The following is a 22,021-nucleotide window of genomic DNA, read 5'->3' on the forward strand; positions in this document are numbered from 1 at the left end:
TTGACAGAGGGGTCTTTAGATGAGCAGTCGTTGGTGTACAGAGAGAAGAGCAGTGGGGAGAGAACATAGCCCTGAGGAGCTCCAGTGCTGATTGTACGGGTGCTGGATGTGTATTTTCCTAGCCTGACTAGCTGCTGCCTGTCTGTCAGGAAGCTGTTGATCCACTGACAGACAGAGGTGGGGATGAAGAGCTGAGTTAGTCTGGGCAGGAGGAGGTTTGGAATGATAGTGTTAAAGGCTGAGCTGAAGTCCAGAAACAGGATCCTCACATAAGTCCCTGGTCTGTCCAGGTGTTGCAGTATGTAATGCAGTCCCATGTTGACTGCATCATCCACAGACCTGTTTGCTCTGTAGGCAAAATGCAGGGGTCCAGTAAGGGTCCAGTAATGTCCTTCAGATAAGCCAAAACCAGTTTTTCAAATGACTTCATGGCCACAGATGTTAGAGCCACAGGTCTATAGTAATTAAGACCTGTTATCTTGGTGTTCTTTGGGTCGGGGATGATGGTGGAGCGTTTGAAGCATGAGGGGACTTCACACAACTCCAGTGATCTGTTGGAGATCTGTGTGAAGATGGGGGCCAGCTGGTCAGCACAGGATTTCAGACAGGCTGGTGTCACACCGTCTGGGCCTGATGCCTTCCTTCTCTTGTTCTTTTTGAAGACCTGGCGCACGTCATCTTCTCTTATCTGCAGTGCAGGTGTGGAGGAGAGGGGGGTTACCGGAGGTGTGAATTGTGTTTGTTCAAATCTGCAGTAGAACTCATTCAGATCGTCTGCCAGTTGTTGATTCACCACAGTGCTGGGGGATGGTGTCTTGTAATTGGTGATGTCTTTCAGACCTTTCCACACTGAAGCCGTGTCACTAGAAGAGACTTGTATCCTTAGCTTATCGGAATAATTCCTCTTTGCCACTCTGATCTCCTTTTCCAGTGTGTATTTGGCCTGTTTATACAAGACTCGGTCCCTATTCCTATAAGCATCGTCTTTGGCCTGACGGAACTGTCTGAGTTTTGCAGTGAACCATGGTTTGTCGTTGTTATAAGTTAGATGAGTCCTGGTACGAATGCACATATCCTCACAGAAACTGATATAAGATGTTACAGTCTCTGTGAGCTCGTCCAGATCGTTTGCAGCAGCTTCAAAAACACTCCAATCAGTAAGGTCGAGACAGGCTTGTAAAACCCGCTCTGTCTCATTAGTCCATCTCTTTACAGTCCTTAATACAGGTTTAGCTGACTTCAGTTTCTGCCTGTAGGTCGGAATAAGATGAACCAAACAGTCATCAAAGAGTCAAAGCTGCCCGTGGAACAAAGTGATATGCATCGTTTATCGCTGTGTAACAGTGATCCAGTATATTACTGTCTGTTGTGGGACATGTAACATGCTGTCTGTATTTTGGCAATTCACGGGAGAGATTTGCTTTATTAAAGTCCCCTAGAATGAATAAACCAGAGTCCGGGTGTTGTTCTTCTGTGCCTGTGATCAGATCAGCAAGTTTCTGTAAAGCTGAGCTCACGTACGCTTGCGGTGGAATGTAGACACTCACGAGAATAAACAAACAAATCTCCCACGGCGAATAGAACGGCTTGCAGTTAATGAAGAGCGTTTCTAGATCAGAACAGCACATCTTCTTTACAGAACAGCACATCTTCTTCACAGTTACATCTGTACACCAACTCTCATTGATGTAAAAGCACGTCCTGCCGCCGCATGATTTCCCCGTTGATTCCGCGTCGCGATCTGCTCTGATCAGCGTGAAGTTAGGAAGATGAATCGCGCTGTCCCGGATAGCGTCATTCAGCCAGGTTTCCGTGAAACACAGAGCAGCAGAGTTTGAAAAGTCCTTGTTTAACCGGGAAAGCAGAAGGAGTTTGTCTGTTTTGTTGGGTAGAGAGCGGAGATTAGCTAGATGGATGCTTGGCAAAGGCATTCGAAATCCATGCTGTCTGAGCTTCACGAGCGTGCCGGCTCGCTTGCCATGCGTGGCGCCATCTTGAGACATCATACATGAGCACTGAGCGCCCGGTGATCGCGTGGATCTCACGTCTCCAAAATCGGCTAAACACATTTTCAAATAGGCGCTGTCTTTATAAATAAATCGCAGAATTAAACAATTACATTCTCGCCTGAAATACTTCTAAAACTACATTTCATTTCACAGTAATATTAAAAATAAAAAAAAAAATGCGCATATGATGGTTGCAATACAATGCTGCGTGAACTGAACCAATCTGCATGTTCAGCGCCCAAGTCCCATCCCCGAAAGTTCCGGTCCTTTGAAAAAGTAATACCTCGCGAGCAGGGACTTTCTGAGGGGCAATTTTTTACCCGGAACTTTATTTACATCCTGTTTCCTGGTAAAGGCTAGAAGGGATATGTATGGCGCTACTGGGCATGCGCACATCAATACAGCACAATTTTTCCTCACACTGTACAACAATAATTACTATTTTTTTCATTCCAGTAAGGAGTAGGTTTAGGGTTGGGGTAGGTGTAGGTGTAGACGTTAATAAAACGTAGGAACTGCCTAGGAACTGGTTCCAGGAATCCTGGTGGCCATGGCAGAAGGTTCGTAGAAAGCGCTCTACTTCCTGCACCTTCCTCTCCGTTTGCCCATTAGACTGCGGATGGTAACCAGAGGTGAGGCTTACGGTCACACCTAGGAGATTGAAGAATGCATGCCAGACTCGAGAAATTAACTGTGGACCTCGAACTGACACAATGTCCTTAGGGATGCCATAAATTCTGAACACATTATTGAAGAGAAGTTCAGCAGTCTCCAGTGCTGTGGGCAGTTGTTCTGAAGTCAACAGAACTTAGAAAAATTGTCAATAATCACTAGAATGCATGTGTTACCTCCAGAGGGTGGCAGGTCTGTTATGAAATCCACTCCTAGGTGTGACCATGGGCAATTGGGTACGGGTAACGGAAGAAGCTTGCCAGTTGGTAAATGGCGGGGGCTTTTGGACATGGCGCAGTCTGGACATCCTTGGACAAACCTTCTCACATCCCTTGCCATGTTTGGCCACCAGAAGTGTTCTCGTAGCAACGAGAGAGTGTTGTTGGCCCCTGGGTGGCCAGTGCCCACAGAGGTGTGAGAGGAGTGGATGAGTGGAGTGCGTTGTGACCGTGGTCAATATTGACAACCTGGTGGACAGCCCAGCGGATTATTAGGAGCTGGATCAGTGGCAACTGGAGGAGTGGTCCATTGGATGGGACTGAGGTTCATTTTGGAGGGAATGATGCTTTCGGGTTCCTCTTGCATTTCAGATGGACTGAAATTACGAGATAAGGCATCCGCCTTCACATTCTTGGAGCCTGGACGATAAGAGATGGAAAAGTTAAACCTGGTGAAGATTAGCGCCCATCTAGCTTGTCTGTGGTTGAAGCGTTTGGCAGCTCGTAGATATTGCAAGTTCTTATGGTCGGTTAGCACAGTGAATGGGTGAACGGCTCCTTCTAACCAGTTTCTCCACTCCTCCAGCGCTAATTTGATGGCTAACAGCTCCCGGTTACCGATGTCGTAGTTAACCTCCGCCGGGCTTAGCTTCCGAGAATAGAAGGCACATGGATAAAGACGAGCTGGTTTCCCCTGCTGCTGAGACAACACCGCTCCAACTCCGATGGTAGATGCATCGACCTCGACTATGAAGGGCAGATCTGGGTCAGGGTGCTCATTAAGGCTTTCTTCAACATATCAAAGGCGGTAGAGGCTGATGGAGACCAGGACAGAGACTTGGGCTTATTACGTAGAAGGTTGGTTAATAGGCTGACGATCTTGCTGTAATCTTGGATGAAGCGGCGATAGAAGTTGGCAAATCCGAGGAATCTTTGGAGCTGTTTGATGGTGGTGGGTTCTGGCCAGGAAGTGATAGCTGCTACCTTCCCCTGGTCCATCCGGATACCTTCGTGAACGATGTTATATCCCAGGAATTGTACGGAGGATTGGTGAAAAGTGCATTTCTCAGCCTTGAGGTAGAGATGATACTCCCTGAGTCGTTGTAGGACCTCCGCAACGTGACGGCGATGTTCAGCCAGGCTCCGGGAGTAAATCAGGATGTCAGCAATGTAGACGATCACAACAATGGAGAAACTCCCGGACCACCTCGTGCATAAAGTCCTGGAATACGGAGGGGGGTTGACAAGTCAATAGGGCATGACCAAATACTCATAATGGCCGGTAGGGGTCACAAATGCCATCTTCCATTCGTCCCCCTCACGTATCCGGATCAGATTATAAGCGCTGCAGAGGTCCAACTTGGTGAATATTGAAGCACAATGGGAGGAGAGGAAGGGGATAGCAAAGTTTGACTGTGATTTGGTTGAGTGAACGGTAATCAATGCAAGGCCTCAAGCCTCCGTCCTTCTTGGCCACAAAGAAGAAGCTGGATGCAGCAGGGGAAGTCGATGGTCGGATGTATCCTTGTTTCAAGGCTTTGTCGATATACGCTTCGATTGCCTTCTTTTCTGGAAGCGAGAGTGGGTAGATCTTTCCACGGGGCACTGGCTCACCCGGTAAGAGGTCGATAGCACAGTCCCATGGCCGATGTGGAGGTAGTTGGGATGCTCTCTTGGGACAAAACACGTCACTGAAGGGGGCATATTCGTAGTGAAAGTCGACAGATTGTTTCTCTACTAGGCTTTCGATGGATGTTGAGCACAGAGTTATCACTTCAGCAGGAGGTCGTTGTGGTGAGGGAGTGCTGGGAAAGCATCCAGGGAAGCAACTCTTGCCCCACTTCAGGACTTCTCCTGTCCGCCAAGAGAGTATGGGATCGTGTTTTACCAGCCACGGTTTTACCAGCCACGCCCTAAGATGATGTCAGCGGTGGACCCCTCCAGAACTAGTAGATGAATTGTTTTGGAATGAAGCTGACCAATGCGCAGGTTGATGAGTCCCACACTATAGCGCACATTCCTTCTGCATAATGATTTCCCGGTTATCGACTGGACTTGGTAAACCATTTCGGTGGCGACGGTTTGAAGTTGGAGCTGGCGGCAGAGATTTCTGGAGATGAAGTTCCCCACTGACCCGGAGTAGATTGGGGCGGATACTGAAACAGATACATCAGAGGCAGTAAGCATAACACAAGTAGTGAGTGGTTCCATCTTAACATCCGCGGGTTGAATAACACTCAACCAGGTCGTGGCGGACGAAGGGGGCATGCCAGGATCATATGCCCACTCGCACCACAATATAAACAGAGACCCCGGGTCAACCTTCTCTGCTGCTCAGCTGGATTAAGTCTCTGGTTATCAGCCATCATGGGTTCTGGGGAAGATTCTGGAGGGGTCGTGGCATCTGGTCGGCAGAGTGATAGCTCGGCGGGTGATAGCTCGTCGGGTGATAGCTCTGCTAAACAGGATCCGGAGCACAGGAGACACAGAGATGGAGCACACACCTCAGGAGCACGGAGACTGGAGAGAGCGTGGAGACACAGAACACTTGGAAGAAACACAGGAGGTAAGTCACACAGGTAAGTCATATAGAATGCTGAACTAAGTCAGAGAGTCCTCTTCGTAGGTACGAGACCGGACAATGATGGTGACTGAGGTGTGTGCTTATGTACTGGGCTGTTGATTGGGTTATTGTTCAGAAATCAGGTGAGAGTGATCTCTGTGATTGGGTGGTGGTGGAGCCTGGCCGATCCGTTACACATACCAAGTGTAAATGGTGCGTAAAACGTTCTGTGTTCTTTTTGGCAAACTGATGAAACTGAATTTTGATGCACTGTCATTATAATATTTTACAAGTTCGTTTGTTCTGTTTTTTTTATTATTATTATTATTATTATTATTTATTTATTTTATTTTATTTTGTTGCTGAGAGTTGATAAACTGTTTAACTCTGGTTTAGCTTTGGGTAGAGTGCAGCGCTTGTCACTGTCACTTTTTAGCCAGCCGTCCAATCAATGGAGGAGGGTAGGGACATAGCACACCAACCAATCATCCTACTTGTACAACATTTACTGAACAACAATAGAAAAGTTAATATTGCTGGTTTCTGCATTTTTATATTCAGTATTATACTGCGGGGCAGTTGAATACTTGAATCTGATTGGCTGACGAATGTTCTAAGGTGTGCAATTATTTTCAGGGAAACGCACGGCGAACGTAGTTCCAGGCAAAGCATTACGTGTCCATATCACTTCGCCAAATGATTTGCATTGTTTCAAATGTCCTTAAAACCTAAAACAGCAAAAGAACCAAAACCCACAACGACACTGGCCAAACAAATAAATACAGTAAACATAAGGATACAAATGACAGATTATATTCATATACATACGCTATCTCTCCCGCTCTCTCTCTCTCCCTCACAGACAGTTTGCACACACGTTAACAGACGCGCTAATGTTAGCACTACTCTGACAATGTTATCAGTAACATAGTTTAACAACTTAAAAGTACATGACTTCTCACAAGCAAGGAAACAACAACGGCGCTGTTCGTGAAGAAAGTTACCTTTAAGTTTCACTATAACTAATGTTAGAGACATTGCTGCCGAACACTTTTGAGAGACGCACAGACTCACAGAGGTAATCTCTCTCTCTCTCCTCTCATAACTTAGTTATTAACTGTATTATCTGAATTAGTCTACTATCAACGGCTCAAGCCTCCTTTACGGTTTAAAATTACATTTTGGAATTAGCAAGGGAGGCGATGGATGAGATGCGGAAGAAATAATCCTACTCACAATAGCGATTTAAGTAGAAAAACCGGACTAATGCCTTGAAATATATCATCTGATCAATGTCTTGAGGTGTGGCAACCGTAGTATAAGCGGAATAATTGACTTCGGCCCGTTTAATTATTAGAAAAATAATGCACACCCGAGGTGTAACGGTTAATAATTTTCTAATAAATCAACGGCCCGTCGTCAATTATTCCTTACATATTCTTCAAAATGAGATACTAATAATACTGCCGTGGATATTCCACATCATAGCAACCAAATCGACAGCTGGAAAAAACTTATTTTTACAGTTTATGGGAAAAACGCTGTGCCACCAAAGCGTTTTCAAGCGCCACAAGCTGGCAATTTTCAGAAGAGCACCTGTCATTTTCCAGGTGGCTAAAAACGCTTTGGTGGACACATGTTATTGAAAATGTATTGTTAGCCATATGGCCTATTAGTCTTGTTTGCATTTATGCAATATACTAGAGCCAAACCTGAGAAAGTAGACCAGAATATTCCACTGCGTTCCTGGACACGAAATTTAGCATGTAGCTGCAGGGATTATGCTAATTGTGAATGAGTGTGCACGAGCGCCCTATTCACGAATGATTGGAATTCATTAACATACACATGTTTAACTATCAAATCGGACATTTACGAAGCGCTTGTGAATCTGAATGAGAGTTTTCGGGAAGGTCCATTTTACGCATAAATTACTCGGAATTTACTCCTATATTTACGAATGTTTCATGAATGAGGCCCAAAAAGTATTCTCATAGCTTCGCAAAATTAAGGTGACGGAATTTTGACGTAACATAATTTTTGACAATGTCTTTCATACTTTTCTGGGCCTTGACAGTGTTATTGACAGTCAATGGGACAGTCACAAGCCTCCCGGTTTCACCCAAAATATCTAAAATTGTGTTCCGAAGACGAGCGAAGCTTTTACGGGTTTGGAACGACACGGAGGTAAGTGGTTAATGACTAAATTTTTATTTTGGGGTGGAGTAACCCTTTAACAAGTGTAGAAGCGCTGCTATGCTTAGTTCTTCCCCAACACTGCAGGCTACTAAGAAAAAAAAAACATTAAACTATTGTACAATCAAGCTATTTAAGTAGGCAATATCTGTTTATCTGCACACTGCAGATGCAGATGCACTGTAGTATGAACAGTATGCTAGTATTGTGACATAACCGTTCTCTGGATTTCTCCCTCACCTACACACACATACACAATGGCAGTCTACATGTCCATCTGTGTTTTCCTCTCAGTTGTTTGCCTCTAACCCTCTTTGTCCATCTGTTTCACACTCTCCCTCTCTCTCCGTCTTTCTGTTTGTCCATCTGTTTAACCCTCATCTCTCTGTCATGTTTATCCATCCATCTTCCACTACTACGGAAACCGGCACGTTTTTGACAGCTAATATTCTGCCTTTGTAAGTGTGTGTGAGGGAGGATATGAGAGTTTAACAGGAATTAAGTTATTACTTCTAAGATGGGTCAGGGTGAGTGAGAGAGAGAGAAGTGAGCTGACGGCCAGCTAGAGGGAGCTGAAGGGATTATTCAGCCTTCAGTCGGGTCTCTTTCTCTGTCTTATCTTCGTCTTGTTCTCACAGCTTTTTGGAGTAGTACTTTAGTACAGAAGGAGTGTGTGTGTGGTCAGAAGAAGGCTTTGCAGTGGTTTCCCATCCTGTGATCACACTAACGCACGGCATGCTGGGAAACTGAAGTGGGTTGAGGGAGCTCTGATTAAAGGAGCTCTTAGGTTCTTTCCTCCTGTGTCTAAAATCTCTTCCCCCTGCTTTTAGTCTTAAAACAGTGACAACTTTTTGTCTTTTTCCTTTCTTTTTCAATTCTTTGACTCTCTCCCAACCCCTTTCTCTGTATTTTTTAGACTTTCACACGGCTTTTTAGACTACAAGACATCAAACACACTCCCACATCCTCAGCACAAATATACAGCTAGTACAGACATACAGTCGCTCCTGTGGTGCGCATATACTAGATTGATAGAGACTGGTCTTGACTGTCTGGTACATGCTGCAGCTTATTCTGGTCAAAAACTGCCCAGTGACCACTTACAGATCACTCTGTTTAATGGTAGAGCTATCTGAGGTATTATACCAAACTAACATGGAAAAAATGTGGTAAATAATAGCATGGCAGTCTCAAACTAAATGCTAATTATATTTCAATGATTTGATACTAAACTTGTAAAAGTCCAGTAATCCAGGAAATCTAGTGATTATTTTGTGCAACACTTTTGTATATTTAAATGCCAGTACTTATGATATTATTCATTCATATTGTTTTTGTAAATAGCCAGACAGCCAGACAGACAGACAGACAGACAGACAGACAGACAGACAGACAGATAGATAGATAGATAGATAGATAGATAGATAGATAGATAGATAGATAGATAGATAGATAGATAGATAGATAGATAGATAGATAGATAGATATTTTACATTAAAATTCTGTAAAAATGTTATGTTTCTATGTTAAAAACTTCAAGCAAATATGTTCAAATATTTCAAAATTAAATAAAATAAATATAAGATAAAATAGTAATAAATGTATATGTAATTTTGGCACTACTACTATTACTACTACGACTAAAAACTGGTAGCCTAGTCAAAATTTATACCACAAGATATCCTGTGAACCTAGTTTTGATCTTGTCGACCAACTTGGATCAGGAAATCCAGTGACAACTTTGTGCAAAAATTTTGCATATGTTAAAATGTCAGAACTTATATTTTTTTTTATCAATTTATATTGCTTTTTATGTAAATAAGCAAATAAAAGTGTTAAAAATATTAATAATAAAAACAATACAAATAAATAAAAAATAAAGGTGCAAAAAAACTACTCTTTTAGCGCTTTTCTGACATTTTATGTTCTATTTTTTTATTCCATTCTATTCTATTCTATTATTCATTAAGCTTGTATTACCGAGTTTGTCTTGCAGAAACACACATATAAATATATACTGTAGAAATGCATGCATTGCTGGACCCGTCTAGATTAACCGATCTGTGCATTGATCATCCCTCATTATCGCCACACAAACACCAGCTCTGTACCGCTGTGCATCTGACAGCGTGGATATTTAAATCTACAAATTAGCCCTGAAAATACCTTAATACACACACACACACACAGATGCATTTGCATACGTCAGATGTAAATTCAGTGATGGCAGCGCTCAGCCGTAGCAGAACATGAGTGCACAAGCTGTCAGACTGTTTTAAATAAGTGAGGTAAGAACATGGATTCATAATCCCATATTAACACTCGTCCTTCTATGGAACACACACTTTCTGGAGGAATAGCCCTGCATTAACTCACACAGACAGATGCTATGTTTGTAACGGACTTACTTCATGCTATTTAAAAAAATATTTATACAGTATGTACACTTTAAGTCAGTTCAGAACGGGGAAAGGCTAAAATCAAAAACTATTGATGTCATAAATTGTATTTGTTTAGATGAAATATAATAATAAAGCTGCTTGTTTAACTCCTCTTTTGCAAAATTATAACTTTGCATTTGTACACATATTTAGCATAATAATGATTCACCTCTTGACGGTCTGATCGAAAATTCATTTGAAAAAGGAACGTTGAAAATGATGTTGATATTATTTCCATTTAAAGCTACAATCTATTTAAAGATATTAAATTACAGTAATAAGTTATACAACAAGATGCTAACAAAAACAGTAGAAGGGATCAGGATTTTTAATGCCTTTGAAAGATGTGTCTTATGCTCATCAATGTTGCATTTATTTGATTAAATATACAGTAAAAACATTAATGTTGTGAAATATTATTACAATTTTAAACAAACTGTTTTCTATTTGAATATATTTTAAGATGTAATTTATTCCTGTGATGCAAAGCTGAATTTTCAACATCATTACTCCAGTCTTCAGTGCCACATGATCCTTTAGAAATCATTCTAATATACTGATGTAATGCTGAAGTAACAGAAATTAATTATTATTAATGTTGAAAACAGTTGTGCTGATTGGAAACAATGAAATATGCATGTCCAGAATCCAGGATATAAAGTTCAAAAGAAAAACTTTTTTTAAAATAAAAATCTTTTGTAACATTATAAATGGCTTTACTGTCAATATAATATGTCCTTCCAGAATAAAAGTATTAATTTCTTTAAAAAAAAAAAAAAAATCCTACTGACCCCAAACTTTTATATATCTACCAAATCATATAGTTTATTTTTTCAAACCGCAGTATTTTTCTGGCACAAAAGCAATTGGGATTTTTGAATGAATGCATGCACGAACAGCTCCTAATTAGTGTGACAGCATCAAACTGGAACAGTTTCATTTATACTAAAAACAACCAATAGGCTAAAAACACCCTTATATATTTATAAAATGAAAAATAAAACCCAAAAATGATGTGATTTAAGGCGACACAGAACTAAAATTTTCCAAAGCGACATGGTTGAAAACATTTCAAGAGGAAGTTCTTAAAAAAAATTAAATTCTGTAATTTTTCACCCTCAAGTTGTTCCAAGCCTGTATGAATCTCTTTCTTCTGTTGAAGAGAGAATAAGATATTTTGAAGAATGTTGGTACCCAAACAGTTGCTGGTCCCCACTGAGATCCATAGTATGAAAAATAAATTACTAAGGAAGTCAATGGGGAACAGAAACTGTTTGGTTACCCACATTCTTCAAAATATCTTCTTTTGTGTTTAATTTTAAATTTCCTTGGGTTACTTGAAAGGGAGTGTGTTTCATTATTTCCTCAAGTCACTTGACTATAAAAACTGTGCACAATACAATGTGACACTAAATGTGGCGTACGTCACGCTATACTAGCCCACTACTTTTTGGAAAACAACAGCATTTTGAAAACAGCTGAACTGTTGTTACATTACTGAACACATGTAGTGTATAGCATTAGGACTTTCAGTTAGCTACTCCCTAACATTGCATGGTAGTGTGGTATTGTGAATACACCCTGAGACACTCATACCATGTACTGGTTAGTTGAAAATTTGAGAAGTATGAAGGCTTTTGATCATAATAAGAGCTCTGAGGTACGCCGAGTGCTTTTCTTTAGTGCACTCTGAAGCCATTTGTATTCAGAGAGAGCATGTATGTGTGACAGTGAGAGGAAGAGGAAAGAAGAGAGAAAGGGAGAATAACACAGAACAAAGCATTCAAGTAGATCTCAAAATCAGCTCTAATAGATATTAGCAACAGTAAGAGCGGCAAGACCCGGCAGAACTGAGGAGTGTGAGAGACAAACACATTTATTCTAACATTAGAGAGAAAGGACGGACATGATCAGCGGGTCTGCAATTATGCAGAGATAGTCGGGCAATTTTCACCAGTGCTACTGAAACTAAAAACAGGTCTATAAAAACTGAAGAAAGCTTTCTGATAGTATTTACAATCATCTCAATGACTGTATGGCCAGCAAAGGTCTTCCTGGAAGTGCAAGATATGAAATCTTAGTTCTCAGCTGTTAAAATAAAATACTATCAATATAAACTGTATGTATATATATAAAGTGTGGGGTGTACATCATTCCGAATTGAATTGAGAACACCTTTTTAAATTCCATTTCAGTTTCTGCATTTGAACCAAATCCAAATTGAAGAAGCATTATACGTTTATACAGATATGTTGATAGTATTTTTTGGTAACACTTTAGAATAGGGAACAGTTATTCACTATTAGTAATTAATCCCTGATAATAGATAATCCCTGGCCTCTGACCATCATGGCCTCCTAATCATCCCCCTACACTAATTGGCTTCATTAGTCTCCTCTCCACCAGTAAGCTGGTGTGTGGTGGGCGTTCTGGCGCAATATGGCTGCCGTCGCATCATCCAGGTGGATGCTGCACATTGGTGGTGGTTGAGGAGATTCCCCCCCTTCTATGTAAAGCGCTTTGAGTACCCAGAAAAGCGCTCACTAATTTACTAATTTGCTGCTTATTAACAGTTAGTAAGGTAGTTGTTAAATTTAGGTATTGGTAGGAGTAGGGATGTAGAATAAGTCATTAATATGTGCTTAATTACTACTAATCAATGACTAATATTCTAGTAATACGCATGCTAACAAGCAACTAGTTAAGAGACCCTAAAATAAAGTGTTACCATATTTTAATTTTTTTATGTTTTTAAAGCAGACTTGCAATCTGAATTTGAATGTAAAAAATATAATTATAATTAAATGAAATTCAAAGAAATCCATGTAAGTATATGTAATTAACAAAACAAAAAAAGAGTTGAAAAGCCTTGAATTTTGGATGGATGGATGGATGGATGGATGGATGGATGGATGGATGGATGGATGGATGGATGGATGGATGGATGGATGGATGGATGGATGGATGGATGGATGGATGGATGGATGGAAAAACAGATTGATGGATGGAACACTAGATAGATAGATAGATAGATAGATAGATAGATAGATAGATAGATAGATAGATAGATAGATAGATAGATAGATAGATAGATAGATAGATAGATAGATAGATAGATAGATAGATAGATAGATAGATGGATGAGAGGAACAGATAACTGAGGTGCATGGTGCATGAAAGTTGCCAAAGCTCTTCTGATTCTATAGCTGAAGAGTTCCTAACTTCCACAGACATTCATATCAGAGCAGCTGCATGCAAGCCTCACATCACCAAGTACAATGCCAAGTGTTGGATGGGATGGTTTAAAGCAGACCACCACTGGACTCTGGAGCAGTGGAAACCCATCTGTGGAGTGATAAATCATGTTTGGCAGTCTGATGGATGAGTAGATGCCAGGAGAACATTACCTGTCTGACTGCCAATTGTAAAGTCTGGTGGAGGAGGGATAGTGGTATGGGTCTGTTTTTCAAGGGTTAGGCTAAGCTCCTTACTTCCATTGAAGGCAAATCTTAATGATTCAGCATAACAACACATAATGGACAATGCTTTGCTTCCAACTTTGTAGAAACAGGCCCTTTTCTATTACAGCATGGTTGTGCCCCAGTGCACAATGAAAGGTCCATAAAGACATGGTTGGGTGAGTCTGACAAACTTGACTGGCCCGCAGTGATTCGTGACCTCAACACCATCAAACACCTTTGGGATGAACTGGAATGGAGATTGTGAGGCCTTCTCGTTCAACATCAGATTTCACAAATTCCCACAGAAACACTTCTAAATCTTGCGAAACGCCTTCCCAGAAGGGTAGAAGGTGTTAAAGCTGCAAAGGAGGAACCAACTCCATATTAATGTCTATGTATTTAGAATGGGATGTCATAAAAGTTGGTGTAATGGTCAGGTGCCCCAATATTTTGTCCATTTAGAGTAGATGCTCTGAAAAATAAGCAGTCCACAAATTATCTCTTTCACATCAGACATTCTTTTCCTTTTGTTTACAGGCAAAATATTGCTAACATTAGCTAAAATCTTGCTTGAGTTTGTGCAGCATCATTTTAAATTCAACATAAAACGCTGCCAAATGTGAGCTGTCTTTCATAAAGTTTGACTTAAAAGACACACAGTGATGTCGCACAGCTTGTCTTGGCTTTTACCCAAAATCTCATTGGGGTCGTATCATACAATCTGACAAGCAACAGCCGTAATGGACAGAAAACAATCACACAGTCCTCCTTGTTTCATTTCCGAAGATGCTATATGCTATTCCGATAATATATTTACAAACCCACTGACAGCGGTCCCAAACCCAACAAACGGACAAATGTTCTCTGAAAGTCAGGGAATTCATCCTTGAATTCCTATGAGTGTGGAGCCAAAGACAAATTCAGCCGCAGGTGATGTGAAGTGGAAAAGATTTACACTTCCTGCAGTCAGAGAGACTTCCTGTCCTGAGGGGGTCACACAGGAGGCACGCTTGGTTGATTTTGGGAGGAAATAAAGCAAACATTGCTGTGTGTCAGACGAGGAAAAGAGCATGGCATCAAAGAGCAGCTTAGAGGAGCCTCTCTTTCACTCTCTCTCTCTCTCTCTCTCTCTGTGGTGAGCTACATGAAGCCGCAGGCTGAACACAGAACTTCCAGAACACAGCATGACCATGAAGTCAAAGCACATTCACTGCCTATTACTCTAATCAGTCAAAACACGCACACAAACACAGACGCACATTTATTTCAAACATACATGAAATCAAAATGGACCCTATTTACTGGTTTGGTCTTATTGTGTGCAACTCATCAAAAAAGCTCCATCCTACATTTTTTCCTGAGGAACATAATAATAGGTCACATTACAGAAGTGAAACGGGTTGCAAATAAAGTATATGATTTCTGACTTGCATTTCAAATGAAACGCAAAAATAATGACTGGAAATAATAGATTACACACTTCACGTTTAATGCAACACTTGTGTTCCTTCAATTACTTTTTAAAGTTCAAAGCTTCAAAACTCGAATAACAAAAACAACAATAGAAAAAAGATGCCAGTGATGGTGGTAAAATAAAAAATTATAATATTAATAACTAATTATAATTATTTATTTTAAAAAAATGCAATAAATAAATGAACATTTCAATTATTGAATGATTAGATAGTAATCACTGAGTAACTGAAATATTAATTTTATTCTATATGGCCAAAGCAAAGGTGCCAGTTGTCTCAGCCTATATATCACCCAACAAAAAGTTGTTATCGTGACAGGCCTATGCACAAATTCACAAACATAAATTTACACAGCATACACAGAAACACAATCACTATAGGAACAGACATACACAGCACACAAATTATTCAAGGACTATATCGTGCTGCTTACAGACAGTGTGTCGAATCTGACCACATGCTAAGAGGGGTTTCAGCTCTGCCCATGGTCCAGTGATGGGCAGGTTTACTGCCTAAACTTAAATTAAGTCCCTCAGTTTAACACACACACATACACACAGCAAAGAGCTGCCAAAAGCTTCCAAAAGTGCCAGGCCTGAATAAACATGCAGTGATAAACCCACCACTCCAGCTCAGGACCGCCAAAGCCATCTCTAGCTTTCCATGCTCAGTAATAATGCATGTGACAACTGGATGTCCATAAACCTGTCAACTAACAGCAGGCTGGCAGAACACACACTGCCTACTTCAGCGCTAGCATTCAGAGTTTTAATCTTGAATGTGTTTGGAATTGCGTAATAATATAGTATTGCATAATATAGTACAATTTTCTCAATGCATAGAATGCATATTTGCCAAAATGTGCAGTATACACACATTAAATCCCATAATGCAATGTTCAACTTGCATTTCATGATTCATATGAAATGCACTGCATGCTTGTGAAACACACAGCATCTAGTCAAACTAGCAACTGACCAACAATGACCAATGAAACTACAAGAAAACTAATTACGCTGCTCGATTATGCTGCTTTTCTATTGTTTTTTCTATGTAAACATGGATGCGTTTGATTGTTGTGCTCGCGTCTCTTGCAGTGTCTCGTGCATGAAACGGCTTTCTAAAAACGCGGCGCTCTAGTTATTAAAAGATGTTTAACTCCCATCTTCTTGCATGTTTTCCTATTCCACTGCCCGCGTCGCATCTTTGTCAACACAAAAGCACATTCTGTGTGAATGGCACCTAGAGAGCATCACAAGAGGTGGTAATATTTCTATTAAAAATCGTGATTCCTCGATTTATAAAAAATAAATTTGTGGCAAAACATTAAATTAGATAAAATGAATCCATAAAATCTGAAAAATCGCCCAGCCATAGCCCCAGTGCTTATTTTTACTTTATTAAAATTTTGTGTAATTTATTTATTTTATTTTACATCAAGGTGTTTGATCCTCCAGGCTTTATTCATTTTGCTCTTATTCATTCTGTTTCTTATTCATTTGGTTCCACAACGTTTTTTTGTTTTTTTTTACTTTTAAACATTTGTAAGTTTGTTATTTTATATTAGGCTTATAGTATATGGTGTATTCGTTTTGTTAATAAAAGTCCCATGTTTATTGCAGAAAATGTGTCGTTGTAAGCAATTGATGGGGAAAGTGAAAGTAAAATGCGCACGGGCATTTATAAGCTATATAAAAGCGAAGGAAAGTCAGGTGGAAGAGAGGGAAAACTCCAACGAACTTTGTAAAACCAAACTGTATTATGCAACTCGCCGACATTGTGTCTGTGGCCAAAATGAAAATGAATTATGCCTCTGCACAGCACACACACAGCCAGGCATATGACGCAGCCGTGCATTTACCAGGCGACCAATGGCAATGCCCGTTCTAGATGGATTGTAAATTAAACCAATTACATTACCCATTTTCCAAACAAGCGAGCCAGATTAATGGTTTTGTTTTGAAAGAGAAAAAAAAAGCATATATAGCTGGACTCGGTCGAGACCAACTAGAACATTTGGCGAGTCCAATGACCAAGTCCGAGACAAGTCCGAGTCCAAATACCAACGAGTCCAAGACAAGTCCAAGACGACAGAAAAACAGTCAGAAAACAAGATTTTTGCACTTCTTCAAACTAATAAACAAACAAATAAAAAGTGACGATGACTTTTAAAGATAAAAAGATGCAACTGTGCAAAATGAAAGAATAGGTAGGGCAACATTTTTCATGCAAATTCTCTATAAGTTCTCTAGGCTTTATAAAATCACGCAAAAACTGTTACTGAAAAAACAAACAAACGTCTGTATACAACATATCATCTAGCTAGCCTACACTGAAAGTTTTGCTCTGGACCGAAATGAATGTAAAATGATGAGCATATAGTGGGATGAAAGAAGGAAACGCAGCTTTTTTGCTTCACAAGGTGCTATTTTATGAACTGTATTTGTGTGGATTACTTGTGGATTATTGGGATGTTTTTATCAGTTGTTTGGACTCTCATTCTGACGGCACCCATTCACTGCAGAGGATCCACTGGTGAGCAAGTGATGGAATGCTAAATTTCTCCAAATCTGTTCAGAAACAAACTCATCTACATCTTGAATGGCCCTAGGGTGAGTAAATGTTCAGCAAATGTTCATTTTTGGGTCAATTATTTCTTTACGTTGCACAATCAAAAAAAAGAAAGAAAAAAAAGTAAGTTTGTAGGGCAGAATTGTTTATATTAACTAGTGCAGAAGAACTTACATTTGAGACACCATCTTTAACATCAATCTGTATTTCTGCGTTCCATTTTCATTGTTTCTTTCACCTCCTCTCAAATCTGTTATATAAATCTCCTAATCATCCTCTCTCGGATTTGTGCTTTAATTGCTCCACTGCAGTCACTACAATGTTTCACTGTGGGAATGAAATGAATCCAACAAGCAAAAAAACAAAACAAATTTAGAGACAAAAAAAAGAGATGGTAAAAAAAGAAATTTGGGAAATGATCTCTGATGACTTTCCCAGCAGGAAAAGCCCCTCCCCGCTTCTCATTTTCTTTCATCCACACTGTTGTACACTCTTCTCCTTGATCTATCCGTTTCTCCCTCTTTTTGATTCTCCAGTGTCCACATTTGTTCTTTCGAAACACCACATGCATGTCTCTCCTACGCACGATTCCTCCACTAATGAGTTCAAATGAGGCAAAACGCACACATCACACGAAACACGTAAACACACTCACGCACATACGTGCACACTCGACTTCTCAATAATGAATACAGACCTTGAGGTCCTTGGGAAAATAAGATATTGAATAGTTGCTTCCAATATGCATGTATACACTTGGAGGATATTGTAACATCTACATGGACCTATGTGGCTCCTTTGTGTTTGTAGAGCAAAGGCTGTGATGTATGAATCACTTAAAGGTGAAATGTGTCATTTTCTGCACCTCTAGCACTGGTCGAATATAAAAAAAGACAGTTAATGTAAAAACTATATTACAGTTAAAAAGCTGAGTCTGTAAGACTTTTTAAATGTTTTTGAAAGGCGTATCTTATACTCACCAAGGCTGCATTTATTATAGTAAAATTAGTAATATTGTGAAATATAGTCGACTAATTGTTAGCCAACCAGAAGAGACTTGGTCGACCAAAATTTAATTAGTCTCTTAAGATTTACAGTCTGGAAAAGCTGATGCTAGTTGCCAAAGATCAGAGCCAGTCTGCAGATTTGAGTTGACAGAATCCATAGCAAATCAATTACCTCAACTTAAAGTGACAACCATCGGTTAATATGTGAAGTCTGTTTATGAAGTATTTACATAGACGTTCAATGTGGAAGAGCTTAAAAAGAGCACACTGAGCTTAATGGGAGCAGCAATGATATTTAATAAAATTGATGTAATATTTATTAAAATGACAGGATTTTTGCTAAATAAATAGTGTAGGCCATGTATTAAGTTTTTTTTTTTAATACGAACAACTATTATTAACAAGATCTATGAAATTATACTTTTTCTTATTGATGTCACACTGGAGCTGTGTGATTTTCATAGTAGGGCACCCTTTAAGCTCACCTTAAAATAATATGAAATCTTTCCAAATTACAGCACTGTAAAATGACAGACCAGCAATAAACTGTAAATTTATAATATTATGGATGTAAAAGTACAAGCCAGTAATGCCTGTGACGTAATATGCTAGCGTAGAACCCAATCTTATAGAGCTAGTCAGCTAACTGTGTTCTGTAGCATCTGCGCTGTGTTGCTAAAACTATCTTTTGGATCTAATGTAATTATTTCCCACATCCATATTCCAGGTTATATAATTTAAACATTAATCTCTTAATTTTACAATAAGTAGTGAAACTTACCCCAAATAAAGGCTTAAAAATCTAAAAAACACACATTTAAGGGACTCCTCTTTTGGTGAAATAGGCAGTGTCAACAAATGGATACTCATGTCTCAGTGTGTAATGATCCGATTGACTTGAAATTATAGGACGTATATAGTAACAAACACATCAATTGGTTAAGACATCAAGTAGGATAATAAATTATTTTTATCTTTTTATAATCTGATCTCAAAAATGGAAGTGTGCTTAATAGGTACGTTTACCCTATACTGTTTTACAGTATACAATAGTATTTCTTATTTATTATTGGTCATTTAGTGGTAATTTGTTATTTATAAAAAAAACAAATTCTTAAAAAATGGGCTAACCAAGGCAATTTCCTGTCCTGTGACGTATTTTTTATTTAAACAAGAAGTTTTTAGCCAAAATAGCAAAAAGCTTAAGTTTACATGACAAAAACATTATTCATACTATTGCTAGTCTATTGCAAGTGGTAAAGACCATTTCTAGAAGGCATTTTATTGGGCAAAAACATATTTTGAAGTTCTGGCTGAGACGCCATACTGTTGTCTGATCTGTGTTCACACTTGTGTCAGACAACAAAACTGGAGTCACTGTGAAAACATGATTTGCTACTATTGCTAGTAGACTGAAAGTGGGAGAAAGCATTTCTACAAGGATTTTATTGGACAAAAATATATTTTGGTATTCTGGCTGAGAGGCGGTTCTGTTGTCTTTGTTATTTCTGGGATATTTTCGATTTGGGGTAATAATTATTCATAAAACATGAAGCAGAATCTGTGTTCACACTTGTGTCAAACAACAAAACTGGAGTCACTATGAAAACATGATTCACGCCTATTGCTAATTGATTGCAAGAGGCAGAGGGCATTTCTAGAAAGACAAAAGAATTAGACAAAAAATGCATTTTGGAGTTCTGGCTGAGAGGCGGTACTATTGTCTTTGTGATTTTTGGGATAATACTTGTTCAAAAAATGTGAAGTAAATCTGTGTTCACACTTGTGTCAGACAACAAAACTGGAGTCACTGTGATTCACTACTACTGCTAGTGGATTGCAATTGGGAGAGAGCATTTCTAAAAGGCATTTTACTGAACAAAAAATGCATAAAAACTATAAATCTGCAACATTCTTTTTGTAAACGTTTAAAAGTATGCTTGCTTACAGATTAACCTCAAAGCTAACAGAAATAGACTAGAATCTCATTTTGATTTCATGAGGTCTCAACCTGCACTGCAACATCCAACCTATTTGTCATGTTAAACAACCCACAGATTCAATAGCTTTACTACAAATCCAATAGGAAAGTTCCAAGTTCATACATCAATGTCAGTGCTTGTGTCTGGCCTCGAATTTCGCCTTGCAGCACCGCAACGGTCAAGTTCAGCTTTGTCTCCGAGACGGTTGCCCTCCATTCAGCCATAAGTGATTCACAATGCACTTCTCTGGATCGCGCACAGGTAAACGGCACGTTGTGATGAACAACAACACTGACAACAGCATGTCCTGGCCCATCGGATAAACATTTACTCGGATACAGTGTCAGCACAGTGACAGGCAGAGAAGCGGATGCAACATTTATGAGGTGCGCTCTCTGGATCTCGTGTTGGTTTAGTGCCAGACTCTTTAAAGACTTGTGTTCTGTATAAGCAGCTGGCAAACTTACTCAGTGTGAATCGCAGCTAATGCGATCCATCCAGTGCAGCTCATTACCGCAGAGTGTGTGCGAGCATCTGGGTTTTTAGTGCATGCCTTTGTCTGTGCATGTGTTTCTAAATGTGACCAGCGAGCATGTAATTGCATTTTGCAGTCTTTTTTCTGGCGACATCTAATAATTACTGTCCAAGTCCCACGTTTAATAAACTCAGAGGTAATGCAATAGGCTTGATTTATTTATAAAAGAACCTTCCAAATGGATTTTGTAAGCATCCCGCTTAGCAACAAGGAGAGTGTAGGCTTGCTTGCAAGCTTGAAACTTTTTGAAAAATTCAATATAACCTTATTAAAGGGATAAACATTCTGTAACCAAAATATTGGACAAAAGAGGATTTTTTTATATTTTGGAGAGTCTTTTATGCTCACCAAGTCATTTATTTATTTGATTTAAAAAATATATATATATTGTGAAATCTTATTACAATTTAAAATAATGGTTTTCTATTTTAATATACTGTATTTTAATGTTATTTATTCCTGTGGTGCAAAGCTGAATTTTCAGCATCATTACTCCAGTCTTCAGTGTCACATTATCCTTCAGAAATCATTCTAATATGCTGATTTGCTGCCCATAAACATTTTAAAAGAATCTTGAAAAAAATATTGCATGATTTCCACAAAAAGCAAAAACTGAGATAGTAATAAGAACACTTTTTTAATAATTGAGCACCAATAATAACTGATAACAATCAAGCAACAAATCAGCATATTAGACTGATTTCTGAAGGATAATGTGACACTGAAGACTGGAGTAAGTGCTGAAAATCACAATGTAATAAATTACAATTTTCAAATGTATCCAAATTGGAAACAGTTATTTTTAAATTGTAATAATATTTCATAATGATACAGTTTTAACTGTATTTTTGATCAAATAAATGCAGCCTTGGTGAGACTTCTTTCAAAAAT

General features: G+C 39.3%; 1 protein-coding gene across 1 annotated transcript in view; it reads right to left on the reverse strand.

Moving 5' to 3' along the window:
* LOC306860937 (cadherin-6-like) overlaps positions 1 to 22,021 on the reverse strand; it is a gene marked incomplete at both ends in the record, with an annotated part of 68,643 nt that overhangs the window by 45,307 nt on the left and 1,315 nt on the right. The gene's annotated exons all lie outside the window — the stretch shown is intronic.

Source organism: Barbus barbus, assembly GCF_936440315.1.
Source record: "Barbus barbus genome assembly, chromosome: 41".
In the NCBI taxonomy this organism is placed as follows: domain Eukaryota; kingdom Metazoa; phylum Chordata; class Actinopteri; order Cypriniformes; family Cyprinidae; genus Barbus; species Barbus barbus.